The sequence below is a fragment of the Ursus maritimus genome, unplaced genomic scaffold, assembly GCF_017311325.1.
Source record: "Ursus maritimus isolate PB19 unplaced genomic scaffold, ASM1731132v1 scaffold_21, whole genome shotgun sequence".
NCBI classification, from domain to species: Eukaryota; Metazoa; Chordata; class Mammalia; order Carnivora; family Ursidae; genus Ursus; species Ursus maritimus.
In genome coordinates, this window is record NW_024424564.1 from 43,558,373 (window position 1) to 43,571,564 (window position 13,192).

The window sequence follows — 13,192 nt, forward strand, 5'->3', positions numbered from 1 at the left end:
TCTTCCGATTTCTGTTTTGCCAAGAGCAAGCAGAAAAGGCTAAAATAGCATCTAAAGTCAAAGTTCACTGGGCAGATGGAGCTTGGCAACCTCTGGGAGTGCACCTCATCACCCACATGCCTTCTTGGTTCTAAGCTGGAAACAGAAAGACATAGACTCTCCTCGAGGGCAGGAGAAAAACCATTATGAGCTTTTGATACTCAGACCGCAAAATGCTAGAGTTCAATAGATGTGTGCAATCAACGTTCCCAGTGGACAAGCAACTGTAAGAAATGATGTGGTCCGGAAAGAGGTAAAGCTAAATTAAGCATCCAGTCGTGGTCAGTTTCCCAGGGACGATGCTACGAAAACACTTATTTAAACCTTTCTTCCAGTTGTTGATACAGAAACAGGAGCAGTTAGTAACTACTGCTCTCCCAGTAAAACAAAACCCTTCTTTTAAGTCGAAACTGATGACAGACTGGATCAGACAGCAATCGCAGCTTACCCCACGGGAGACCCTGCTTTCCACCATACACCCCCTGGCCGTGCAATCCATTTTCAGGCCCCAGGCTTGAGGAAAAAATTCAGAACTTCAAGGGAGCTACTCCTGCAGACCTATGTCATGATAATAATGTTATATTCCTGTACTTAATAATTTCAGAATGGCATCTCAAGATGGTCTTTTCTTTTTTAAGATTTTATTTATTTATTTGACAGAAAGAGAGAGAGCACAAGCAGGGGGAGCGGCAGGCAGAGGCAGAGGGAGAAGCAGACTGCCCTCTGAGCAAGGAGCCTGATGTGGGGCTCGATCCCAGGACCCTGGGATCATGACCTGAGCTGAAAACCAATGCTGAATCGCCTGAGCCACGCAGCATCCCTCAAGATAGTCTGAATGAAACCTAAGACAAGAGCTTTACAGAGACCCAACAAACCAGGAGTCGGAAGTACACTTTGGGGAGATAATGAACACAGACAGAACAGAAACACAAATCCTTCCTCTGGCTGGTAATATAACTGGGTCCCCACAAGGCTTCCAGGAGAAGCGCTGAGAGGGGACTCAGGGGAAGGGTCCCAAGCCATCTCAATGGTCCAGTGCCATCTGGGGCTTATAAAAGGTGAATGTACTTCTCAAATAGTGGTGCAGACAGGGCCAGACGTCAAAGGCATCTGAAACCTCCAGGTACTTGGGATTTGAGGTCACCTAGAGCTTCTTTCTACAGATAACAAATTAAGCCCAGGGTAGTGGAGGGATGGTCCCAGGCTTGTCCAGCATGGCGGGGCCAGAAACCATCCTCTGCTCTTCTGGTCCACGTCCTCCCTTACACTTTCTGGGACTGCCCAGAACCACCTCGTAAGCCACAGCAGAAGCTCAAGCAGAAAAGAAGCAGTCAGTACCAGTAGCCAGATTCCAGGAGGAGCCTTGAAGAGCCTCAGCCAACATTTCTAGAATGTTCTTCACTGGCCCCTATACAAAAAATATCATTCCCTTGTGTATCAAAAGTCCTTTCAACTCCTAGAGTTTAGAAGTAAAAAGAAGTCAGAAGTCCAGTATCAAAGAGAAACCTGGGTTTAAAGCCAGCAGTGTGACCTTGATCTGACTGATAAAAACAACAAAATGTAGTCAAAAGGTGAGAGCATGGGGCGCCTGGGTGGCTCAGTCGTTAAGTGTCTGCCTTCAGCTCAGGTCATGATCCCAGTGTTCTGGGATCCAGCCCCGCATCAGGCTCCCTGCTCAGCGGGAAGCCTGCTTCTCCCTCTCCCACTCCCCCTGCTTGTGTTCCCTCTCTCGCTCCCTCTCTGTCAAATAAATAAATAAATAAAATCTTTTAAAAAAAAAAAAAAAGGTGAGAGCAATCCACCTATCCATCGGTGGACCAACAGAAAAATGGAATGTGATACAGACATGCAATGGACTGTCATTCAGTCAAAAGGAATGTTCCAACCTGGATGAACTCTGAGGACATGCTGCTAAGTGAAATAAGCCAGACACAACAAGTACTATAGGGTTCCACTCATATGAGGTACCTGGAGTAGTCAAATTCATGGGAACAGCGAGTGGAATGGGGGCCGCCAGGGCGGGCAGACCGGAGAAGGGGACTCCTGTTCCGTGGGTGTTGAGTTTCAGTTTAACCGGAGAAAGAGAGCCCTGGGGGCTGGTCATACAACGATGCCGATGTACCCAAATGACTAAACTGTACATTTTAAATGGTTAAGATGGTCGATTTTATGTTATGGGTATTGTATCATAATAAAAACTTAAAAATAATGTTTAAAGCCAGGACCCAGACAAGTGAAGCGCCTGGAACAGAAAAATCACCCCAGCGAGGAACCCTGGAGTCCAAATGTCCTGGGGCAGAACTGGTTCCTCTAGTCAACAGCAGGTGTGGCCCGGGGAAAGTCACCCAACCTCTCCCGTCCTCATCTGTAAGGTGGGCAGCAGGACCACCCAGGGCTCAGAGGGGACAGTTCTGGGAACACATGTGTGGGAAATAGTTAAGAAAGCGCCCGGCACTCGCTGAGTGCTCATACCCTGGAATCACCAGGTCAAAGTGGGGACGATGGCAACACAGCCGGCTTGCCAGCCCGCCCCTCCAAATGCCCCAACAACGGAAATGGTACATCCGCTTCCTTCATCCTAGAATCCTGGGGAGGTGGCGGGGGGTGCTAAAGCCTGGTCAGCCTGAGCGTGCAAGGAGGCAGCGTCATCCACGCAGCCTCTACCTCAGCCTCCTGTCCTGTCTCCTCTGTTCTTCCCCCCTCCTATTCCCATCTGGACGGCGAGGAAAAGGTCAGCAAGCACAGCCCCGTCCTGCTGGTCTCACCAAAGCCCCGCGTTAAAGGGAAAGTGGCTTCTGCACTCGGTTTACCTGGTGGGCAAAGGATGTCAGCCTTCACAACCACCCACTCTGCAAAAAGAGCCAAGCCCTATGGTTTTGCTAGAGGCCCCCCCACACGCACCCCTTCGCCCCACAGCACGACGACGCAAAAAAGCAGGACCAGCTACTGGCAGCATATTGTCATAGAACGAGCCAGACCTGGACTTGAATCCCAACTGTGGGACCTTGGACAGGGGGTTAACCTGGCAGAGCCTCAGACTCCTCACCTGAGGAACAGACACATCGTCAGCCTGGCCGCTCCGGGTCCGCAGACAGCCCCCCATATGTGGTGGCACACCCCCAGCCCCACAGGCTCCTGAACAAATCAACGCTGTCGCCAAGCTAAGCACGTGACTTCTGCTCGCCACTCTTCCCCCGGAAGTAGCCACGTGGCCCTGCACTACTGCAAGAGCAGGGAAGGAAATCCCGTCCCCAGAAGAAGAGGACGGGATCTGGGTGAGATGCAGAAGTTCCTAACACAGACACAGTCTTCCGTGCTCAGGAGCCACAGCGAGGGGAGGAGCTCAGACACACAACCCCCAAGAAGACACAACAGAAAAGGAAGAGAAAGGAAGAGTCCGCTCTCGCCCCCTGGGGGCAGGCAGTGGACAGTCCGTGTTATCAGGGAAGGCTTCTCTGGGGTGGTGACATCTGAACTGTGCCATGAACACCACGGGACCTTCCCACGGAAGGGGCTCACAGCCAGACTTGAATAACACTGCACTCCTGTACTGACTTTCCACTTCTCCAACACGGAGTTCGGGGCTCCTCCACAATGAGATGACAGTCACTGACACAGGGGTCCCGGGAGAGCCAGCCCTGCTCCATGTCCCTGGGGGCTACCATGATGTTGCACATGGGCTCAACGTTGTGAAATGTAAGTTCTTATTAGAAGCGCTGTGTCTTTCTTCACTAATAAAGTGACAACTCTACTACCAATGGGGCAGTCCAGTAACACAATGGCCAAAATTGTTACCAAAAGTAAAAAAAAAAAAAAAAAAAAAAAAAATTAAGATTTTATTTATTTATTGGAGAGAGAGAGAGAGAGTCTGAGCAGGGTGGGGAGGAACAGAGAGAGGAGCAGACTCCCCTCTGAGCCGGGAGCCAGACACGGGGCTCGATCCCAGGACCCTGGGATCATGACTTGGGCCGAAGGCAGATGCTTAACAGACTGAGCCACCCAGGTGCCCCTAGAAGTAAAAATTGTCAAAATTGTAATGATCATTAATGTTACTATTATAGCTACTTAGCTACTGGCACTCACATGTACTAAGTGCTTATGACATGCCAGGCCTTACCTGAATAATCTCACCTAAGCCTTACTATTACTATTAATAACCTATTTTACAGATGAGAAAACTGAGGCACAGAAGTCAGCAGAGTTACCCCAGATTGTGTGAATGTGATCCAGAAAGTGGATTCTCTTCATACCGGGCCTCAGCAGGGAACGTGGTGTCCCCACCTCTCCACACAGCACTTGGCAGACGGGAACACAGGGGAGCCAAAAGACTGTGGTTCAAGTCCCAGATCAGCCCCTCCGCAGCTGCTTGACCTTGGGCGTGTCATGTTTGGGAAACATCTGGAGCTTACAGGTATTAGCTTATAGATCTGAAGGTTGTAAGTCCAAAACAGGTTTCCCAGGGCTTACAGAGTCCCCTTGTTTTTAAGTGGAGATTAATACAGGCTCACAAGTACCTGAGACAATTAGAATAAAACAACATGAATAAAGTCCTTGACACAAAGTAAACTCGCATGACGGCGGCGGCCTGCTTTCCTCTCGCGCTGGCCGGCCTCCTGCCTCCCGATGAGCAGGCGGGCAGTGGCATATCTCACCACGCCTGGACGATGCCGCCCCTATTTCTAGGAGTCCAGGCCAGGCCTCAGACTCCTTCTAGGCTCAGGTGAACTTTATTAGGAATAAAAGGGGAGCAGGGGATAAGAGTGCTGCTTTTTTTTGTTTTAAAGATTTTATTTATTTATTTGACAGAGAGAGAGACAGCCAGCGAGAGAGGGAACACAAGCAGGGGGAGTGGGAGAGGAAGAAGCAGGCTCCCAGCAGAGGAGCCTGATGTGGGGCTCGATCCCATAACGCCGGATCACGCCCTGAGCCGAAGGCAGACGCTTAACCGCTGTGCCACCCAGGCGCCCCAAGAGTGCTTTTTTTTCCCGAAATTTGTAAATTGTGGTTCCTCGCTGAAGACACCAAAAGCAACCTGGAGTTTTGTCTAACCAAACAAACAGGTCTGGCATGCTTACGTTCCCGTTTCACCTGGATACAAAGTCAATATGGAACATCCCACATGTGTTAATCCAGCAAAACTCATCCCTCCTGTGTTTCCAGGAGACAGGGACGCACATAGGGGTGCAATGAGCTTCCGTGAACGAACTCCCGTCTTCAGCGAGAGGTGAGGCCTCCCTTTTCCACTGACATGGCTCATGACAGAACCTACACTGGTGGGCCTTCCCCAAGAAAGGCAAAGAAAGAAAGGAGAAAGGTGGGAACGGCCCTTCAAGTCACTGCGGGCTGTTAAGGTCCCTTCCAGGTTTAAGGGGCTCCGACTTACTTCCATTATCCTGGAGTCCCCGGCAGTGCCCACACAACTGAGCTGGATCCCGGAGAGGCCCCTATTTTCAGGAGGGTTACAATAAAGATCTACACGGAGTATCTATTAAATACCCCAAAGCCTAACACAGTAAGTACGTGGACGATGAAGACGAGGGGAGTAGAGAAAGCAACGCTGGCTTCGTGTCACTGGAGAAAACTGCAGGCGAGCTGCCGTCGGCCTTGGGACCCGGAGTATCCAATGCTTCCTTTACCTGCTTCAGAAACACAGGCCCACGTACGTGTCTCCCAACAGGACTGTGACCTCCTCAAGTATGCGGATGCTGCCTTGTTCACCACACTGTCCCCAGTCCCAGAGAGGAGACTCAAATGCTGGCTGGGTGGATGGACAGCTGAGTGGACAGACAGAGATAGGGCTGGCCTGAGAGGCTGTGTGACTGCCTCGAGGCTGCCAAAAGTTGAACGCGGATTTAACTGGTCAGTCGAGGGGCGCCTGGGAGGGTCAGTCGGTTAAGCGTCTGCCTTTGGCTCAGGTCATGATCCCAGGGTCCTGGGATCGAGTCCTGCATCGGAGCCTGCTTCTCCCTCTGCCTGCTGCTCCCCCTGCTTGTGCTCTCGCTCTCTATGACAAATAAATAAATAAAATCTTTAATAAAGTAAAAGTAATAAATTAAAGAAATAACTGGTCAGTCAAAGCCCTTAGAATAAGGCTTTCCCCAGAGGCCTGTGGCCACCTTTCTCCAGGTCCCACTTCTCAGAACCCAGCGCGCTCCTGGCCTATGGCCCCTGGGTTCCACAACCATTGCCTGTATTTGGCCTGTGGTCCTGATGTGGCCTCATCCTTCGGGCCCCATCTCTCTCACTCTCTTCCCATGTGTCTCTCCCCATCACCTTTACCTTCAGCTCTGCCTCTGGGTTGGTCCACAGTTTCTGGACGACCACAGATGTGGATGACCGCCCCAGCCCAGAATGCACAACACATTCAGATGACTCTTCCTCACCAAGGAAGCTGACCTCTACTGGGGGACACAATTCAGTGATGCCTGCCACCCCGCCCCTGACACACAGCCCTCTCTGACCCATCCTGAGGAAGGGCAGGTGCGGCCGCAAGTCTTGTCACTCTGCCCACGGGCTGCACACACTTGCTCCACTCAGCAGGACTGTAGATCATTTCAGCTTGATTTTTTTTTCTCTCCCTCCCAGCCCGACCTAGAAATATTATCATCAGTACATCAGGAAGTAGGTTTGGTTTGGTCTGTTTGCTTTCATTAAAGAACATCCTGGCAAGGAATACTGGCGTCTTGTTTCTCTTCTGAGTGACAATGACACAACTCTACTTCAGGTAAATAAATGTTTTCAACCTAAATGAGTCACCTGGTGGGAACAGTGAGTTCGTAAGCCTGCATATGGGCTGACCCCTTTCTCCAGCAGGGAAGAGGGTAGCATTGCGTCTGGGGTTAAAAACCACATAGAACAATGAGACCTCGCTTGTTTTTCATGGTGATATCCATTGCTATACGTGTGGAAAATAGGGAGAGAGACAGGGAGATCATTTAAAAGCCTGGGGTCAGGCAGAGTTTTCCCTGGGGTAGAATCCAGCTACAGCACTTTCTTGCTGTAAAATCCCCGAGGTGGGAGAAGTGCTTAACCTCTGACCTCCGTCAGTTCATTTGTGGTTATGAGGATTAACTTAAATCACTTCCGATCGTAAAGCATTTGAAAAATCACAGCACGTGATAAACAATTAAGGCAAACTGTTGTAACATGTACCGATCGCACAGGAAGGCACTGTGCTGTCTGATGTGGTAGTCACTAGCCGCGTGAAATGAACTAAAAGGAAGTCAAGCCAAAAATACAGTCTCTCAGTCACATGAAACGCATGACAAGTGCTCGTTATCTACCTGTGGTTGGTGGCTACGGTACTGGACAGTGTAGACAGGGAGCATTTTGTCACCCACAAAGTTGTATCGGACAGCCCTAGTATGGAGGGAAGGGAAAAACAGCTTGAAGCAAGAGGGTCTGTGTGACCTGAGGCAAGTGACTTAACATCTTTGTGCCTCACTTCCTCACCTGTGAAATGGGGTAACAGCAGCGGCATTATTCAGGGATGATGACTGTCTGCTATGCAAGTGCTTATAATAATGCTTCCAATCAAGGTAAGCACTCACCAGCTAGGACCCTACAACAGGGGACAGACACAGGTATGGTGCAAGAAGGGTTACTGGGAGAATTAAAAAAATATATATATGTAAAGCATAATCCCCCAATGGGGCCAAATACATAGCAGACACTCAGTTCATTTGTTGTTTTTTTCAACAAATGTTTATAGAGCACCTACTATGAGCGGGGCATTCCTCTAGGCACTAGAGACATAGAAATTAGCAAAGGCTCTGCCCTCCTGGAGTTTAGGATCTCAACATATGGGGGATCTATTATGCTGATATAAACAGAAGACCAACATTTTCATTTTACCACGTAGCAATTGCTCCCAGTAATGAAGGGAGAATGCTGCCAAACAGAAAGCTACCCCCAAAGAGGTGCCTAATAAAAGTGCTCTTCAAATGGATGGATGGATGGATGGATGGATGGATGGATGGATGGATGGATGGATGGTTGGGTGGGTAGATAGGTGGGTGGATGGGTGGATGGATGGATGGATGATGGATGGATGGGTGGATGGATGCGTGGATGAATGGGTGATTGGATAGATGGATGGATGGAAGGATGGATGGATGGATGGAAGGATGGATGGAAGGGTGGATGGATGGATGGATGGACAGATGAACGGATGGATGAATGAGGGAGTTTGGAGGAGGCTCAATAATGCACAAATAATGGGTGCCTAGACAGTGCAGTCAGTTGGGCATCCAACTCTTGGTTTCAGCTCAGGTCGTGATCTCAGGGTCATGAGATCAAGCTCAGAGCTGGACTCCATGCTCGGCAGGGAGTCTACTTGGGATTCTCTCTCTTCCTCTCCCTCTGCCTCTCCCCACTGAGCATGCCCTGTCTCTTTCTCTATCTTTCTAAAATAAATAAATCTTTTAAAGAAATGCATAAATAGTGAGCTGGGCCCTGTGTGACCCAGTTAATTACCCTCTGGTGGGTGTGGCGAACTTAGAGAGCTGTTGCCAGGAGACACTAATAAATGACCCTACAGCAGTGTGCAAACGGTTATGCATAAAAGCTTCATCATCTTTAACAAGAATCTTAAAACCCAAATGACGGGATAGAGATGGCCTTCACATACGTGCCCTCTGGCTTCTATTCTGGGCTCTGCTCTGACTCACCCTGCCAGGTGGGGCTGCTCACTCCCCTCCATAGTACCCAGGGAGTGGAAATGAACCAATCAGGGAGCCCACACCCACTTCTCCCACCCATCTCTCCCACCAGGCCAACAGCTTTTCGCTGGTGCTGGACAAACAGCCACCCAAGAGGGAGGGATCCCAGTGCCCAGCAAACTCCTGCCCAGCCCTCAGACTCGCCTGCAGGCCTGAGCAACCTGCATGCTGGCCCCAGTTCCATTTCTCACTGGGCAGAGCTTTCCCAAGAGGTGGCCAATGGCACCATACCTCTGCCTGTGTTTCTATTTGCAGAATCTAAAGGCTCATTTTGGTAGGTTTGCAGCTCCCTGACACAGCTAAGTGTCATGGAAGGGGGCCATGTTGAATCGCTGGACCTACACCTTACCAGCAGGGCGGGCCTCAGCAAGAGATAACTTCAACGAAGTGACCAAGTATTCAGTAGGAACTAGTTTACATCCTGTCTAGCATGTCAAGATGGGTAGACAACGGGAGATGTGGTCTAAGCCCTATGGGCTGACATTATTAGGGTCAGCTGGTCAACCCGTGCCTCACCCGCCTCCTTATCACTCCGAAGAGGAGGGTGAACTGGAGCCGAGCAATCTCTTGCACGTGACCTTCCCTATTTTACCACAATCATGTTGCTTTTCATCCTGATGAAAAGAACACAAGGTATTTGGAAATAGAGTACAGGAGTTCACATCGGCGACGTGTTCCATCCGCACCAGCCTTACTTCCAAACGGTTACAGCAAGGCATTTGCTTATTATAGGTCTCACACACCCATGCACATGCGGGAACACCACCATGGAATCCCTGGGCTCGGCCAGAGAGAGCTAGGGCTGACCTGCCTCACCCTAAGCAGTAATCCCTGGGAAATGGCAGGTGTAGGATGCTAGTTAACATATAGTTTACATATGCACGTGAAAATAAACCACCAAACATTCATGTAAAAATGCTTGCCTTGAATATCACACTTCAAAACACTCAGGACTGGATGATGTCTAAGGGTCTGGCTGTGTTTGATATTCTGCAGTGATTTCTGCTAGGAGATGAGCTGGCTGGGAGGACAGGGCTGACACAGGGAAGCGAACGTCCCCTACGTGGCCTAAAATGATCTCTGTCTACTTCTGCCCTCACCCCGTCACACTGAACACCCAGCACCCCAACCAGGGCCTCTTGCCTGTGGTGCTCCCCAGCATGTCCTTCATAGAATGACGGGTGAATTCCAGTCCCTTGCACGTGGATTCTTCCCATTAAAGAACTGTCAGCATACTCTATTATTCTCATTCACTCAGGGTCCTTTTCCAGGCTGCCCAGGCCCTGGTTTGGGCCACCGGAGACCACCAGTTACCTCTAATTCCACTCGTTTTGCATTTTCTGCAGTCCCACCCCATGGCAGGCTCAGCCTACAGACGTGACAGTGACCACAGCTGAGCTCGAGGGGCTAAAACACAAAGGAAGTCTGGCAAGGTACGCAGCCGAAACTCAAAATGAAATGGGCTCCGAGAAGTGCTTCAGCAGAATTAAAGAAGACGGTAGGAATTCAGGGCAGCAGTGGCTGACTACAAAGGTGGGGAAGTGGAATAAGGGTCTTGGACTGGGCTGGAAATGAGCAGAATTTGGACAGGGAAAGCAAGAGGGGGAGGTGAAGGAAAGCCCTTGGTTCACAGGACAAATTTCTGATACCTGTGTATCTTTCAAGAACCCTCTCTTCGGACCCATTTTCTCCTTGGAGCCAGCCCCTCTGTGACCCCCGAGACTTCTGCAGCGCCCTCCCATTTTTTGCTTGTCAGTTGGCTACTCCGTGCTTGTCCTGACCCTTCTAGGCCTACTCACCTTCCCCATTCTCTGGGCCCTGACCCAAGACAGCACTCCCTGAGTTGGCATTAAGTGTGGCAAGGCTAAAATTAGGACTGTTTCCATAGATATCTAGACTTCTCTGTAGCAAATCTGTTCAGCTCCCAAGTGAAAAAAATTTTTTTTCCATTCTATCTGCAAAAGGAACTGGGGTGGGGGGGGGGGCAAATCTGGAAAATCCAAGCTGGCTAATGTCTGGACACGCCTTTGAGCCTTCCTGAGCCCATGGGAAGGGAAGGAGGAGCCTCCCCTTCTGTGCAGTGGCACACACTGGGTTTGTCTTCAGTGGGCTATAAAGCCCCCATGACAAAGGAAGGACAGCAAGCATGGGTCACCAACGAACTCGGGCTCACTTCATCGTGAGGGGGGTCCCCTCCAGGAAGTGGTTCTACTTCCTCCCATCTCAGAGACACAATGCAGGTCAGTGAGGTCAAGAAACTGGCTGGCCCTGTAAGATGGGCCACACCATTCACAGTTAATACATGGCAAGCCTCCTATTTGAACCAACACAGTTAAAATATGAGGTTCAAAGACGTTCGGAGAGCCTCCCATGGCCACCCAGCAAAGGGCTGTCATTGTGTTAATGATGACATGGTAACAGTAATGACAGGCACAGCTCACGCCTGTTGGCACTGTTTTGTTTTAGGTTCTGTGCCCAATGCTTCTCTGGATTCTCTCATTCCATCCTTGTTATGGGTTGAATGGTGTCCTCCTAAAAAAGATATGTGGAAGTCTAACCCCCAGCAACTCAGAATGTAACCTTATTTGGAAACAGAGTCATTGCAGATATAATTAAATTAAGATGAGGTCATACTGGAATAGGGTGGGTCCTTGAATCCAGTATGACTGGTGTCCTTATAAGAGGACAACATGAAGACAAACTGAAAAAAACACCATATGATCCCAGGGGACAGGGTGAGTTGTCCACAAGCCAGGGGATACCAAAGATGAATGCCGACCACCAGCAGCCAGGAGGAGGAAAGAAGGGTCCTCCGACAGGTTTCAGAGGGAGCGTGGCCCTGCTGATACACCTTGACTTCAGAATCCCAGCTTCCAGATGTCTCCTCTTTTGAGCTGCCCCGTGTGTGGCGTTTGGTGTGGCAGCCACGGGAAACTCACACAATCCTCAGCACAATTCTATGAAGACGTAGACGCTAAGACAGTCAAGTTTTACACCGAGGGCACTGAGGCTTCATTAAGAGCAAATAATATTGGTAACAACTACCAACCTGGTTCTAAGTGCTTTACATATATTAACTTGTGTTATCCCCACAAAGACCCTAACCGCATCACTACCCCATGAAGTCCTCCCAGTATAAAGAGGAAAGGGAGGCATAGAAAGGTTAAGTAATTTGCCTGAGGTCACACAGCTCATAAGTGGTGGAGTCAGGATTCAAACCCAGACCCGGAAATCAGGGCTCTTACCCACTATAACCACCTGAACCCAGAAGAGAGAGTCTAATCAGGACTTGAATGCAGGGGCTCTGGTTTTAAAGCCCCCATCCTTGGCTTCTGTCTCAACTTTGTATTCCACCTGCCAAATAGAAAGCTCTGCACTTAGGGGCCCTCAAAATGCTTATTTGATGACATAAACAAATTAATTAAATGAGCAGTGGCTTGCATACATCCATTAATTCAAATTAAATTCAAATTAGTTCATTTTAGCAGTTAAAACTGACCCAGGTCCATATGGGCAAGAGAAAACAGGAAAGAAGCAATTAGGGCATCTCCAGTACTAAGCAGGGAGAATGAAATAAAGCTCCTCACTTACAAAGCTTCTAGGCACTCAGTCGTTTCCATAAGCGTTTACTGAGTGCCTACTATGTGCCAGCATGTGTCAGGCCACGGGGTACAAGGGTCACAGGTCTTAGCCCAGCAAGGACATGGCAATGGTCAAATGGCCATAAATCCTGGCAGGCACCTCCACGGATGCCAGGACAGAGGTGCGGTCAGAGGACACAGCAGAGGGACCTAAATTTGCCCAGGTGCACAGCAGGGCTTCAGAACAGGGCACGTCTGAACCACATCTTTAATTTCAGCTTATTGCGTATTTTAAGGCCCACCCAAACAGCTCCCCTCCCGCACAAACACCTCTCTTTCCTCCCTCCCTCCCTCCTCCTTTTTTTTCCCCTCTCAACTTTTCCCTGGAACAGATTTTTCTCATTGCATGAGCCACACCGGTGCACATTTAGCAATGTTCAATTTTCATGATCACTAAGCCCCAGTGGAGGGAATAGAGTGAATTGTTCACCTTTGGGGGGAAAAAAGGTTTCAAGGGAGTCAGAGCCTCGCAGAACTCAAGTTAACAGACAACTAGTGATGGTTACTAGTGTTCATTCAGCTAAACTAACCCTCATTTGTTCACAGAGAAAACAAACTACTGGATTCTTTATCAAGAGATGGGGAGAAAACAGTACCAGGAAAAGGGGAGGGGGAAGCAACGTGGGGGGTGGGGTCCTGGGAGCCAAGGAAGAAGGATCCAGAACAGAGATGCGTCCTGTCACCAACCTTTCAGCCAGCCACTCGCCCACAGCAGGCGGGCATGGTCATCGTGCACTGCGTGGCTTGGCAGAGAGAATGAAGGTTCAGATGTGCCCCTTTAACGGGGCAAAC